Source organism: Babylonia areolata, chromosome 14, assembly GCF_041734735.1.
Source record: "Babylonia areolata isolate BAREFJ2019XMU chromosome 14, ASM4173473v1, whole genome shotgun sequence".
Lineage (NCBI taxonomy): Eukaryota > Metazoa > Mollusca > Gastropoda > Neogastropoda > Buccinidae > Babylonia > Babylonia areolata.
Window position 1 is genome coordinate 20,385,089 of NC_134889.1, and position 12,500 is coordinate 20,397,588.

Here is a 12,500-nt window from a genome sequence, read left to right on the forward strand (position 1 = left end):
CGTAGTTACGACAGCCACACAAGAGGATGCTGGCGAGTAGAACGCGATGTTTCTCTTGAACATTTTACACCCACTAAATGATGATAATAATAACAAGAAAGGCAAGGCCTTGAAGACTCACTTTTGATACACTTTAAAAAAAATCCAAGTTTTTATGTATTGAGTATAATGCATTTACTGTTATAATTATATTTTTTGTATTCTCTAAACTTGGCACTTTGATCTGATATTCGACCCAACAAAGGATCTGTCATTATTATCATTTTTTGTTCAAACAGGAACTTCTTTTGCTAAGCATGGAAGTTTTATTTATTGCAAACGTTTTGGTGAAGATAGCAGAACAAGGGAAATTACTCTGCTGGGGAACTTAGTTTGCTTTAAACTGATCTTTCTCATCTTAAACATTACATTTTGAAATTATACTCAATACATAAAAAGCTTGGATTTAAAAAAAAAAGTGCATCACAAGTGAGTCTTGAAGGCCTTGCCTCTCTTGTTTCAAAATGTAATGTTTAAGATGAGAAAGATCAGTTTAAAGCAAATTAACTCCACTAGCATTACAGAGTAATTTCCCCTTTTTACTATCTGAACCAAAACGTTTGCAAAATAAATAAAAATTCCATGCTTAGCAAAAGAAGTTCCTGTTTGAACAAAAAATGATAATAATGACTGCTCTAGCTGTTGGGTCAGAATATCGGATCAAAGTGCCAAGTTTAGAGAATACAAAAAATATAAATATAACAGTAAATGCAATTTGCATATAATTAGGCTTCATTCTTTATTTTTTTTTGTGCCAATCCCAGAAGCGCAATATTGTTTTAAACAAGATGACTGGAAAGAACTGGATTTTTCCTATTTTTATGCCAAATTTGGTGTCAACTGACAAAGTAGTTGAAGAGAAAATGTCAATGTTAAAGTTTACCACGGACACACAGACACACAGACACACACACAGACAACCGAACACCGGGTTAAAACATAGACTCACTTTGTTTACACAAGTGAGTCAATAAAATGCAGGCTTATATAGCGCAGTACCCCCGTCTCAGATGGGGCTCATCGTGCTTTACAATAAAATATGCAAATTTAAGACAACATTCCTTGAAAAAAAAGCACTTCATCTTTTAAAATCTGTACACACACACAGTACGTTTGTTCCCGCGCGTCAGGTGATGATGATTAATCTTACAGGTATCTCTCCACACACACACATTTCTGCAATACCTGCTCTCCGGGTTTTTCCTCCTCGTGGACTTTGATAGCATATCAGCATCTCTTTTTTTAGGAGGGGAGGGGGAGGGTTTAAGCTGGTGGGGTGGGCTGGGGGGTGGTCACAGGAAGGGGGAGATTAGTGGTAATCTTTCTGACACGCGGAACCTTGTACAGCGAAGAATACCCCTGATGACACACAGAGCAAGCTATAACATAGCCTGCTTTACCCTTCTCGTCCGCCGATGACCGTTGCATACCCGAGTTGTTGTTCGTACCTCACTACCCCGACACCCTTTATCACAGCGCTGTCGGGAGGGGGGACGTGGGGGCAGTTCAGTGTTGGGGTGTGTGTGTGTGTGTGGGGGGGGGGGGGGGGGGGGGGGGGGGGGAAGGGGGAGGAGGTGTTGGCGTAGAAGGGAGTTGCAGCTCTGTGTGTGTGTGTGTGCGTGTGTGTGTGTGTGTGTGTGCGTGTGTGTGTGTGTAATTCCGTAATTCTGCCCATAAACGTCGGATGCGCTATTGTTAATTAAGCAACATTGATTATACGTCAACATAATTATGATGTGTGTGTGTTTTTTTTGGTTTTTTTTAATCTGCTCAGTTTTGTCCTTTTCCCTTCTTTCTTTCTTTCTTTTTTCTCCCCGTGTTTCGTGTGTTTTTTGGTGTTTTTTTTCTGTGAGTTTTCCTGCTCTCACTGACGACTGTGGTGTTGTTCGTTTTGGTTTTGGGCCGACTTTCAGCTCACGTTCTTTCTGATAATTCTTTCACTGGCTGAGTTTGTGTTTTCCTTCACGAAATATATCTCTCAGCTAGCGCAACACTGTGCTTACCACCTATCTCAACACGCGGAAGCCAATGCTATGGCGGTGTCATTTTATATCATTGTACCTTATTTTCTTTTCTTTTCTTTCTATTTCAAATTACTTTGCTGCCCACTATGCCCTTGGCATGCAGCCACGAAGAATCGCACCTCTTCTGCTTGCGTATACACACGAATGGGGTTCAGACACAAGCAGATCAGGTTATGCACATAATCATGTTGACCTGGGACATCGGAAAAATCTCCACCCTTGACCCACCAGGCGCCGTTACCAGAGATTCGAACCTGGGACCCTCTGATTGGAAGTCCAACGCTTTAACCACTCGGCTATTGCGCCCGTCTCTCCTTCGACTGGTCTGTGCGCCAGGTGTTCTTTGGCCTCACTCCTGTTTTGCGTCTGTGTCTTCTGGGGTCCAGCGAACTACGCCATTGGTCAGTTCCTTACTACACACAGTTAGTAGCGGGTTACTTCTTCTTCTGCGTTCACTCGTATGCACACGAGTGGGCTTTTACGTGTATGACCGTTTTTACCCCGCCATGTAGGCAGCCATACTCCGTTTTCGGGGGTGTGCATGCTGGGTATGTTCTTGTTTCCATAACCCACCGAACGCTGACATGGATTGCAGGATCTTTAACGTGCGTATTTGATCTTCTGCTTGCATATACACACGAAGGGGGTTCAGGCACTAAGCAGGTCTGCACATATGTTGACTTGGGAGATCGTAAAAATCTCCACCCTTTACCCACCAGGCGCCGTTACCAGAGATTCGAACCTGGGACCCTCTGATTGACAGTCCAACGCTTTAACCACTCGGCTATTGCGCCCGTCAGTAGCGGGTTACGACCATACTAGGCTCTTCCGTCCGAGCAATGCAACTGGCTCCAGGGAAGGGGATGGCCGGCCGGGGGATGTATCCTTGCCCTCTTCGCCTGACGTATATAATCAGTTTGCTTTTGTTGGTCGTATGGATTTCGATATAAGCTCAGGCATGTTGCTGCTCAATGTGTGTGTGTGTGTGTGTGTGTGTGTGTGTGTGTGTGTGTGTGCGTGCTTTCCCCAAAACTTTTTTTTTTTTTTTTTTTTTTTGTGCTGCCCCATCATCTGCGCCGTTTCAGTGGCATTGCTCCCACGCCGCTCATTTAGATTCCCCCATACACGGCCACACCCGGGTTCGTCCGTCGCAGTTCCAGCGTCGGCAGTCCACAGGGAACCATCGATGTTAGGTCGCCTGGAGGCCACACACCAGAGGAGACCCTGCACTGCTGCTGAGTCACTTCGGTGGTGTTCAGTGGTGCCTGTTCTGTTTTAACGTACTTAGGACACCACCTACTAAGCCCCCTACTAACGACAATAATGGCTTAGTCCAAAACTTTGTATGTTCGTAATTTTGCAGTTTGTCTTGCCTCTTGAACTGAAACTTTAAAAAAAAAACCAAGCCGACATCACGGAAGCAGACGGCCCCCTTCTCCCCCCCCCCACCCCCCATCCCTCCCTGGACACACACTCCTTCACCTCCCGGTCCTGCCCTCCCCCCACTCCCCCACTCCCAACTTTCACCACGAACCCCCACCCCCACTTTACCTCCACCAGCCCAACCAGCCCTTTCTCACCTCTAGTGTCCATACCCCGGTGGGACGAAAAGCTTCACCCACCACCCACTCACCCACTCACTCACTCACTTTATCTAAACGACACGACATGGCGATGACCACTGCACTTTCTCTCCCCCCCCCCCCCCCCCCCCCCCCGACCCCACCCGGCCCCTTTTAATCCGCCCGGGCACTATACCGGGCCTGTCAGTGGCTTTTACTGACGAACCTGCCCTGCCCAGTGCACGTGATGTCCGCCGTTCCCTGCCAGTGGACTGCACGTCTCGCGCTGCCAGGAGACCGCACATCTCTCCGCCTTCCGGGGGGATTAGCGCGCCGCTCGGGGCCCCCCCCGCCATTGTTTCCGAACTAAGCCGAGTTGAGCCGAAGTCATCCGTGGTTGACACGTGTCAAAAAGAAAAAAAGCGCCAGGGAAATTAATGGCGGTTCAGGGTTTTTTTTGTTTGTTTGAAGCGAGAGAGAAAATTATACAGAGAGAGAGAGAGAGGGAGAAAGGGTGGGGGTTGGGGGTTTTTGGGGGGTGGGGAGGGGGAACTGGGTTTATCTGGAAAGTCTTTGGTTCACTGGGAAGGGGGGGTCGGGGGAGAGTCTTTCACGCTGTTGCTTTTGTGCAGTGTGTTGGTCCAAGTTTATCAAGGACAGTAATTTGGTACCCCTTGTATCCCCCCCCCCCACCCTCAACCCCACCCCGCTAACTTGATCGACGACGTCGGTGACAAGTTATGAGTACCATCACTGAGCCCGACTTTTCAGCTCAGTGAGTACCCGTACCTAATCAAGGCTACTGAGAGTGGATTTTCAGTTCGCAGGAAAAGCGAAAGCCAAATTTGTCACGCGGGAGGTCATTGATGGTTGACTGGGCAAAGTGTCGTGTTGTCCATTTGACCGCCATCGTCGTCCGTCCGTTCGTTCGCTCGCGCTACGTGACCGAGTCAGTACGGGTCCAGTCATACCAGGGCCTGCAATCTCTGTTTCTGACAGCGGGGTGTACGTGCCGGGCGCAATAGCCGAGTGGTTAAAGCGTTGGACTTTCAATCTGAGGGTCCCGGGTTCGAATCTGGGTGGTGTCTGGTGGGTAAAGGGTGGAGATTTTTTTTTCCGATCTCCCAGGTCAACAACATATGTGCAGACGTGTCAGTGCCTGAACCCCCTTCGTGTGTATACGCACGCAGAAGATCAAATACGCATTTGAAAGATCCTGCAATCCATGTCAGCGTTCGGTGGGTTTTGGAAACAAGAACATACCCAGCAACGGAGTATGGCTGCCTGCATGGCGGGGTAGATAAATAAAACGGTCATGCACGAAAAATGTTACATGTTTGTCTCAGTGTGTTGGTGTGCGTGCCTGAAATCAGATTGAATGACACAGGAAACGAATGATGAGCGCCCAATGGCAGCCGTCAGTCGGTTCTACCCAGGTAGGCAGCCTGTTGTGTAAATGACTCCACGTGTGTAAAGCGCTTAGAGCTTGGTCTCCGACCGAGGATAGGCGCTATATAAATATCCATATCAATCAGTCGATTCCAGCTCTCCACAGGACGGTGTTGTTTGGAACTTTTTCCTGCCAGGTGATGTTCAGGATGTGTGTGAAGGCAGCACTTGCGGAAGGTGTTGAGGTTTGGTGGTTCCTGTCAAGGCGCGTAGGGTCCAGTTGGTGCCAGCTGCATTGCTTGGTTCAAACGTTTTGACAGTTACACGTGACTAAATGCCTACGTTGACCGAACTACGCCATTGGCCAGTTCCATACTCGGGTTACGACCATATTAGGCTCTTCCGTCCGAGCAATGCAACTGGCTCCAGAGCTCACTGCTGCACGTATGATAGTCAGTCGTGTCTGACTATGACCATCAGAAGAGCAGAGGAGGCAACTGCTGTCCCGACTATCTGGGCTAGAATTATAGTGGAGAGTGTCTTGCCCAAGTTACATCCCCCGCTCTCTCGGCCAAGAGGGTTTCAGGGCGGTCGGCGTTGGGATGGTTCCCAAAGGCCAGCTAGCCCTCAAGCAATTTTGCCTCCTAGTTTGAGAGTCAGTCCTTCACAAAAGACTATGCTTTAAATGATTTCCCACTGCAACGGAGAAACCATTGACAATTCAGCTGTCACTTTGCTGTTGGCCCAACTTGTAAACTTATGTCAATCTGTGATATAAGCTGTGTTGTACAGCAGGGTGCTGATGTAGACCTGGATCTTGGTGTGCTTCATCAGCTTCCAGTTTGTCCATCCTCTCTTTGTCAGACTGGACATGGTGGTAGCTGTCTTGCCCGATACGCTTGTTCAGCTCATTGTCAAGAGTGAGGGAGTCTGAGATCGTCGAACTCTGGTACACAAAGTCTGCTGGACGCGTTATGAATTTAAAAGATGTATAATCAAAACACGGGAACAGCCCAGTTTGACCTCAGGAGCGAAAGCGAACATTTAATTTGAAGGAACTGATTAGAAAGTAGATTTTGTAACGATGTACGGAAATGATATTCCAAACAATTGACCAGCCTTCGTTCACCTTAAAACATTGAAACATCGGGGTTTGGAAGAAATCGCCTTAATCAAACATTGAAACATAAGGGTTTTGAAGAAATCACCTTAACTCACTCAGTACGACCAGTCCTCTCTTCTCCTCTACACAGACCCCTCGGATGCCCAGTGGGTGTCTGAATGACCCAACCTTTAGTTTCCGTCGTCAGAATTGTGGTATTCTTTGTCAAAATTCACCTCTTCAGTGTAAGAGCCTTCCGCTGGTAATATTTTGATGGTGGTTATTGGGGTGAAACGCTGTTAACGTCGTCTCTTTCGCCGTTCGTATGGAGAGAGTTAAACATTGAAACAAAAGGGGTTTTGAAGAAATCACCTTAAACATTGAAGCATACGGATTTCAAAGAAATCTCAAAGTTCACTTTTATACTTCTTTTCTCTTTTTTTTTTTTTTTATTATTTTCTTTTAAAATTCACGACCGAGAGAAGAAATACAAGGGCAAACATTGACCGAGCTTTGGCGAGGGGCTTGAGGAAACTTTAAAGGGGGGGATGATTCATACCCCCACGGCCTCAAGTTGAAACGCGGCAGGGGGGGGGGGGGGGGGGGGGGGGGTGGAAGGAGGACCTACCCTACCTCCAACGACAAGCGAGCGAGCACCAGACGGTCGCAGGCAGAGAAGAGCGGAAAAAAAGAGAGAGAGAGCAGAAGAAGAAAAAGAGGTTTAAATCTGTCACTCTTGTCACTCCACTCTCCCCCCCTGTCGGCTCTCACATCCAAAGAAACGTCAAGGATCCGCCAAAACTTAAAACACCACAGCAACTCGAAGGGGCCATCAAACGATGGGGAGGGGGCCGGGGGGGGGGGGGGGGGATTTATTGTCCTCCTACCCTCCTTGGCCGTGCAAACAGCCAGTGATTCTCGAGGGTCCATCGACTCTCCAAACCCCTCCCCCTCCCCCCCACCCCCTCCCAGGACATTCCCACCCCCACCCTCATCCAGCTCCGGGGGGCCTCTCCAACGGTGTTTATCTGCTGAGTCTGATAGGGGTGGGGGCGGGGGTTTGGGGGGGGGGGGGGGGGGGATAGGGTAGGGGTATGGGGTAGAGAGGACCTGAGGAGGTGGTGGTACCTCCGGGTATGCCAGACAGGTGGGTGGGTGGGAGGAGAGGGGAAGGGGGGAAGTAAGGTGGTCGGGTGGTGTGTGTGTGTCTGTGAAGTTCTGGTGGGGGAGAGTTGTGTTTGATGGGGTGGTAGTGGTGTGGTTTGTTGTTGTTTTGGGGTATGTTGTGTTGGCGCGGAGTTATGGTTCCGTTTTATGCAACCAACACACACACACACACACACACACACACCTGTATATATATATATATATATATATATATATATATATATATATATATATATATATATATATATATATATATATATAATATAGCTACCGCGGATGAGCCACGACAGATAGAGAAGACGGTAGTCTCACGTGTAGAGATGGTAGTGTAGGGTGTCGGGTGGTGGAGATACCCGTGTAGAGATGGTAGTGTAGGGTGTCGGGTGTTGAAGATACCCGTGTAGAGATGGTAGTGTAGGGCGTCGGGTGGTGGAGATACCCGTGTAGAGATGGTAGTGTAGGGTGTCGGGTGGTGGAGATACCCGTGTAGAGATGGTAGTGAAGGGTGTCGTGTTTTGTAGATACCCTTGTAGAGATGGTAGTGTAGGGTGTCGGGTGGTGGAGATACCCGTGTAGAGATGGTAGTGTAGGGTGTCGGGTGGTGGATATACCCGTGTAGAGATGGTAATGTAGGACGTCGGGTGGTGGAGATACCCATGTAGAGATGGTAGTGTAGGGTGTCGGGTGGTGGAGATACCCATGTAGAGATGGTAGTGTAGGACGTCGGGTGGTGGAGATACCCATGTAGAGATGGTAGTGTAGGGTGTCGGGTGGTGGAGATACCCATGTAGAGATGGTAGTGTAGGACGTCGGGTGGTGGATATACCCGTGTAGAGATGGTAGTGTAGGGTGTCGGGTGGTGGAGATACCCGTGTAGAGATGGTAGTGTAGGGTGTCGGGTGGTGGAGATACCCGTGTAGAGATGATAGTATAGGGTGTCGGGTGGTGGAGATACCCGTGTAGAGATGGTAGTGTAGGGTGTCGGGTGGTGGAGATACCCGTGTAGAGATGATAGTATAGGGTGTCGGGTGGTGGAGATACCGTGTAGAGATGGTAGTGTAGGGTGTCGGGTGGTGGAGATACCCGTGTAGAGATGATAGTGCACGGTGTCGGGTGGTGGAGATAGCCGTGTAGAGATGGTAGTGTAGGGTGTCGGGTGTTGAAGATACCCGTGCAGAGATGGTAGTGTAGGACGTCCGGTAGTGGAGATACCCATGTAGAGACAGTAGTGTAGGCGCTCTCTGTCTCTCTCTCTCTCTCTGTCTCTCTCTCTCTCTCTGTGAACACACCATTGTCCACTGCAGTTTGTATCTGAATTTTGTGCACTTCAAATTGGTTTCGTGAGCTCTTCCTGCGCCCACTACCCTTTCCTTCTTGTCTCTGTCTTGTCTCGGATCATTCGTGTGTAGCGTTCACTTTCACTTTCACTTTCACTTTCACTTTCTCAAGGAGGCGTCACTGCGTTCGGACAAATCCATACACGCTACACCACATCTGTTGAGCAGATGCCTGACCAGCAGCATAACCCAACGCGCTTAGTCAGGCCTTGAGTGCATGCTTACATATTTGTGTACCTATGAAAGTGGATTTCATTTTACGTAATTTCGCCGGAGGACAACACTCTCGTTGCCATGGGTTCTTTTTCAGTGCGCCAAGTGCGTGCTGCACACGGGACCTCGGTTTATCGTCTCATCCGAAAGACTAGACGCTCAGTTTGATTTTCCAGTCAAACTTAGGAGAAAGGGCGAGAGCGGGATTCGAACCCACACCCTCTGTGTGGTGTCTGTAAAGTGTAGGCCTGACTAAGCGCGTTGGTTCGCTTGGTATGGGCAGTTAGCTTTGGGAATAAGGGTTTGTGAAGAAGTGAGCCTTCCTTGAGCATACGATAAGAAATCTCAAAGTTCATCTTATACTTCTTTTCTCTTTTTTTTAATTTTTTTATTTCTTTTAAATCACGATCGAGAAGAATCAAGGGCAAACATTGACGAGCTTTGGCGAGGGGCTTGAGGAAACTTTAAAGGGGATGATTCATCCCACGGCCTCAAGTTGAAACGCGGAGGGGGGGGGGGGGTTGGGGGGGTGGAAGGAGGACTACCTACCTCCAACGACAAGCGAGCGTGCACACGACGGTCGCAGGCATAGAGAGCGAAAAAAGAGAGAGAGAGCGCAGATGGAAGAATAAGGTTAAATCTGTCATTTGTCACTCCCCTCTCCCCACCTGTCGGTGTCTAATCCAAGGAAACGTCAAGGATCGCCAAACTTTATGAACCACAGAAACTCGAAGGGGCCATAACGTGGGAGTGGGGGCCGGGTGGGGGGGATTTATAGTCCTCTAACCTCACTTGGCGTGCAAACAGCCAGTGATTCTCAGGGAACCATCGATCTCCAAACCCCTCACCCTCCCCCCCCCACCCCCTCCCAGGACAGTCCCACCCCCACCCTCATCCAGCTCCGGGGGGCCTCTCCAACGGTGTTTATCTGCTGAGTCTGATAGGGGTGGGGGCGGGGGTTTGGGGGGCAGGGGGGGGGGATAGGGTAGGGGTATGGGGTAGAGAGGACCTGAGGTGGTGGTGGTACCTCCGGGTATGCCAGACAGGTGGGTGGGTGGGTGGGTGGGAGGAGAGGGGAAGGGGGGGAAGTAAGGTGGTGTGTGTGTGTGTGTGTGTGTGTGAAGTTCTGGTGGGGGCGAGTTATGTTTGATGGGGTGGTAGTGGTGTGGTTTGTTGTTGTTTTGGGGTATGTTGTGTTGGTGCGGAGTTATGGTTCCGTTTTATGCAACCAACACACACACACACACACACACACACACACACACACACATGTGTATATATATATATATATATATATATATATATATATATATATATATATATATATATATATATATATAATATAGGCCAGTGCTACCGCGGGTGAGCCACGACAGGTAGAGAAGACGGTAGTCTCGCGTGTAGAGATGGTAGTGTAGGGTGTCGGGTGGTGGAAATACCCGTGTAGAGATGGTAGTGTAGGGTGTCGGGTGGTGGAAATACCCGTGTAGAGATGGTAGTGTAGGGTGTCGGGTGGTGGAGATACCCGTGTAGAGATGGCAGTGTAGGGTGTCGGGTGGTGGAGATACCCGTGTAGAGATGGTAGTGTAGGGTGTCGGGTGGTGGAGATACCCGTGTAGAGATGGTAGTGTAGGGTGTCGGGTGGTGGAGATACCCGTGTAGAGATGGTAGTGTAGGGTGTCGGGTGGTGGAGATACCCGTGTAGAGATGATAGTGTAGGGTGTCGGGTGGTGGAGATACCCGTGTAGAGATGGTAGTGTAGGGTGTCGGGTGGTGGAGATACCCGTGTAGAGATGGTAGTGTAGGGTGTCGGGTGGTTAAGATACCCGTGTAGAGATGGTAGTGTAGGGTGTCGGGTGGTGGAGATACCCGTGTAGAGATTAGTTTTTTTTGTTTTTTTTGTCACAACATATTTCTCTGTGTGGAATTCGGGCTGCTCTCCCCAGGGAGAGCGCGTCGCTACTATGAGAGTGCCAACCCCTTTTTTGTATTTTTTTCCTGCGTGCAGTTTTTGTGTGTGTGTTTTTTTTTTTAATGTTTTTCCTATCGAAGTGGGTTTTTCTACAGATCGTTCGTTTACCGTTCGTTCGTTTATTTATTTATAGTCTGTTCATCAAAAAAAGAAAAAAAAAAGGGTTGTTCCTGGCAAAATTCTATAGAAAAATCCACTTCGATAGGAAAAACAAATTTAAAAGAAAAATTTTTTCTACAGAATTTTGCCAGGGAACAACCCTTTTGTAACCGTGGGTTCTTTTACGTGCGCTGAGTGCATGCTGCACACGGGGACCTCGGTTTATCGTCTCATCCCAATGACTAGCGTCCAGACCACCACTCAAGGTCTAGTGGAGGTGGAGAAAATATCGGCGGCTGAGCCGTGATTCGAACCAGCGTGTGTGTGTGTGTGTGTGTGTGTGTGTTGGTGTGGGTGTGCGTGTGCGTGTGCATGTATGTGTGTGTGTGTGAGGGGGTGTGTGGCGGGGGGGCAAGAGGGGGAAGGGGTATGTGTGTGTGTGTGTGTGTGTGTTGATAGGGGGAGAGGGGGTGGTGGTTAGGGGGAAGGGGAGAGCCAAGTTCAACTGAAGAGAGAGAGATAGAAAGCGGAGAGAGAGAGAGAGGAGGGGTGGGAGTGGAGGGCGACTAGGGGGTGGCGGGGGGATGGCGGGGAGGGGGGAGAGACAGACAGAATTGTAGGAAAACAAAGTGGACGACACAAAGAGAGCAAGGGAGATTGCAACCTCTAGTGCCCACAACTAACCGACCCCCTCCGCCCCCCCCCCTTCCTTCCTTCCTCCCTCCCCTCCCCTCCCCCTCCCCCCACTATTAATCCCAGATCCCGGGCAATACACCCCACCCCCAGCCCCCTAACCTCTACCCTTCTCACAGAATGCTAATCTCCCCCCCCCCCCCACCACCCTCAGGGATGCGCCAAGGCTAACAACAAGATGGCGACCTTCTAACCCACGCCCACGTTCACACCAGCCGCTGGCTCCCTCTGGCGGGCGGTGGAGGAAGAACAAGGGCAATTAATCGCCGCTCCTGGCTGTATGTATACGACCCAGCATGCCACCCGCCACCACTTCAACATCAACCCGATCCTTCTACTCCTCCCCTCTCTCTCTCTCTCCCTCTCTCTCTGCCCCCCAGGACCTTGTCTCGGGCCTCGGCTGAAGAGTTGTCTTCCATCCGCACACACCCTCCCGCCTCCTCACCACACACACACACACACACACACACACACACACACACACACACACACACACACACACACACACACACACACACACACACACCTCCACACACACACACACACACACACACACACACACACACACCACGGCTTCTCCCTCCATCCCGCTCCCCAAATTCCCTCCCCTGGTGTCCAGAATCCACACACACACACACACACACACACACACACACACACACACACACACACACACACCTCACACACACACACACACCTCAGAGTCGTTGAGTCGTTCGTTCCTCTCCTGGAGGGATATTGGTTGTGGATGGAAAGTGGAGACGGGTGGGAGTTGGTGGGGGTGGGGGTGGGGGGATGGTGGGATGGAGGGTTGGGGGGGAGGACGTGGGAGGGGGCGGGGGGGGGGACTGGAAGAAGGGGGTGGGGGGTATGCCTGACACTCTTGGAGGGGTGTCACTTCTT

At 49.9% G+C, this 12,500-nt stretch overlaps 1 protein-coding gene and 1 pseudogene across 1 annotated transcript in view; both read left to right on the forward strand.

Moving 5' to 3' along the window:
• LOC143289394 (uncharacterized) overlaps positions 1-3,954 on the forward strand; it is a 19,988-nt pseudogene extending 16,034 nt beyond the window's left edge.
• The window catches only part of LOC143289531 (LIM homeobox transcription factor 1-beta-like), a 151,563-nt gene that overhangs the window by 59,596 nt on the left and 79,467 nt on the right, over positions 1-12,500 (forward strand). The gene's annotated exons all lie outside the window — the stretch shown is intronic.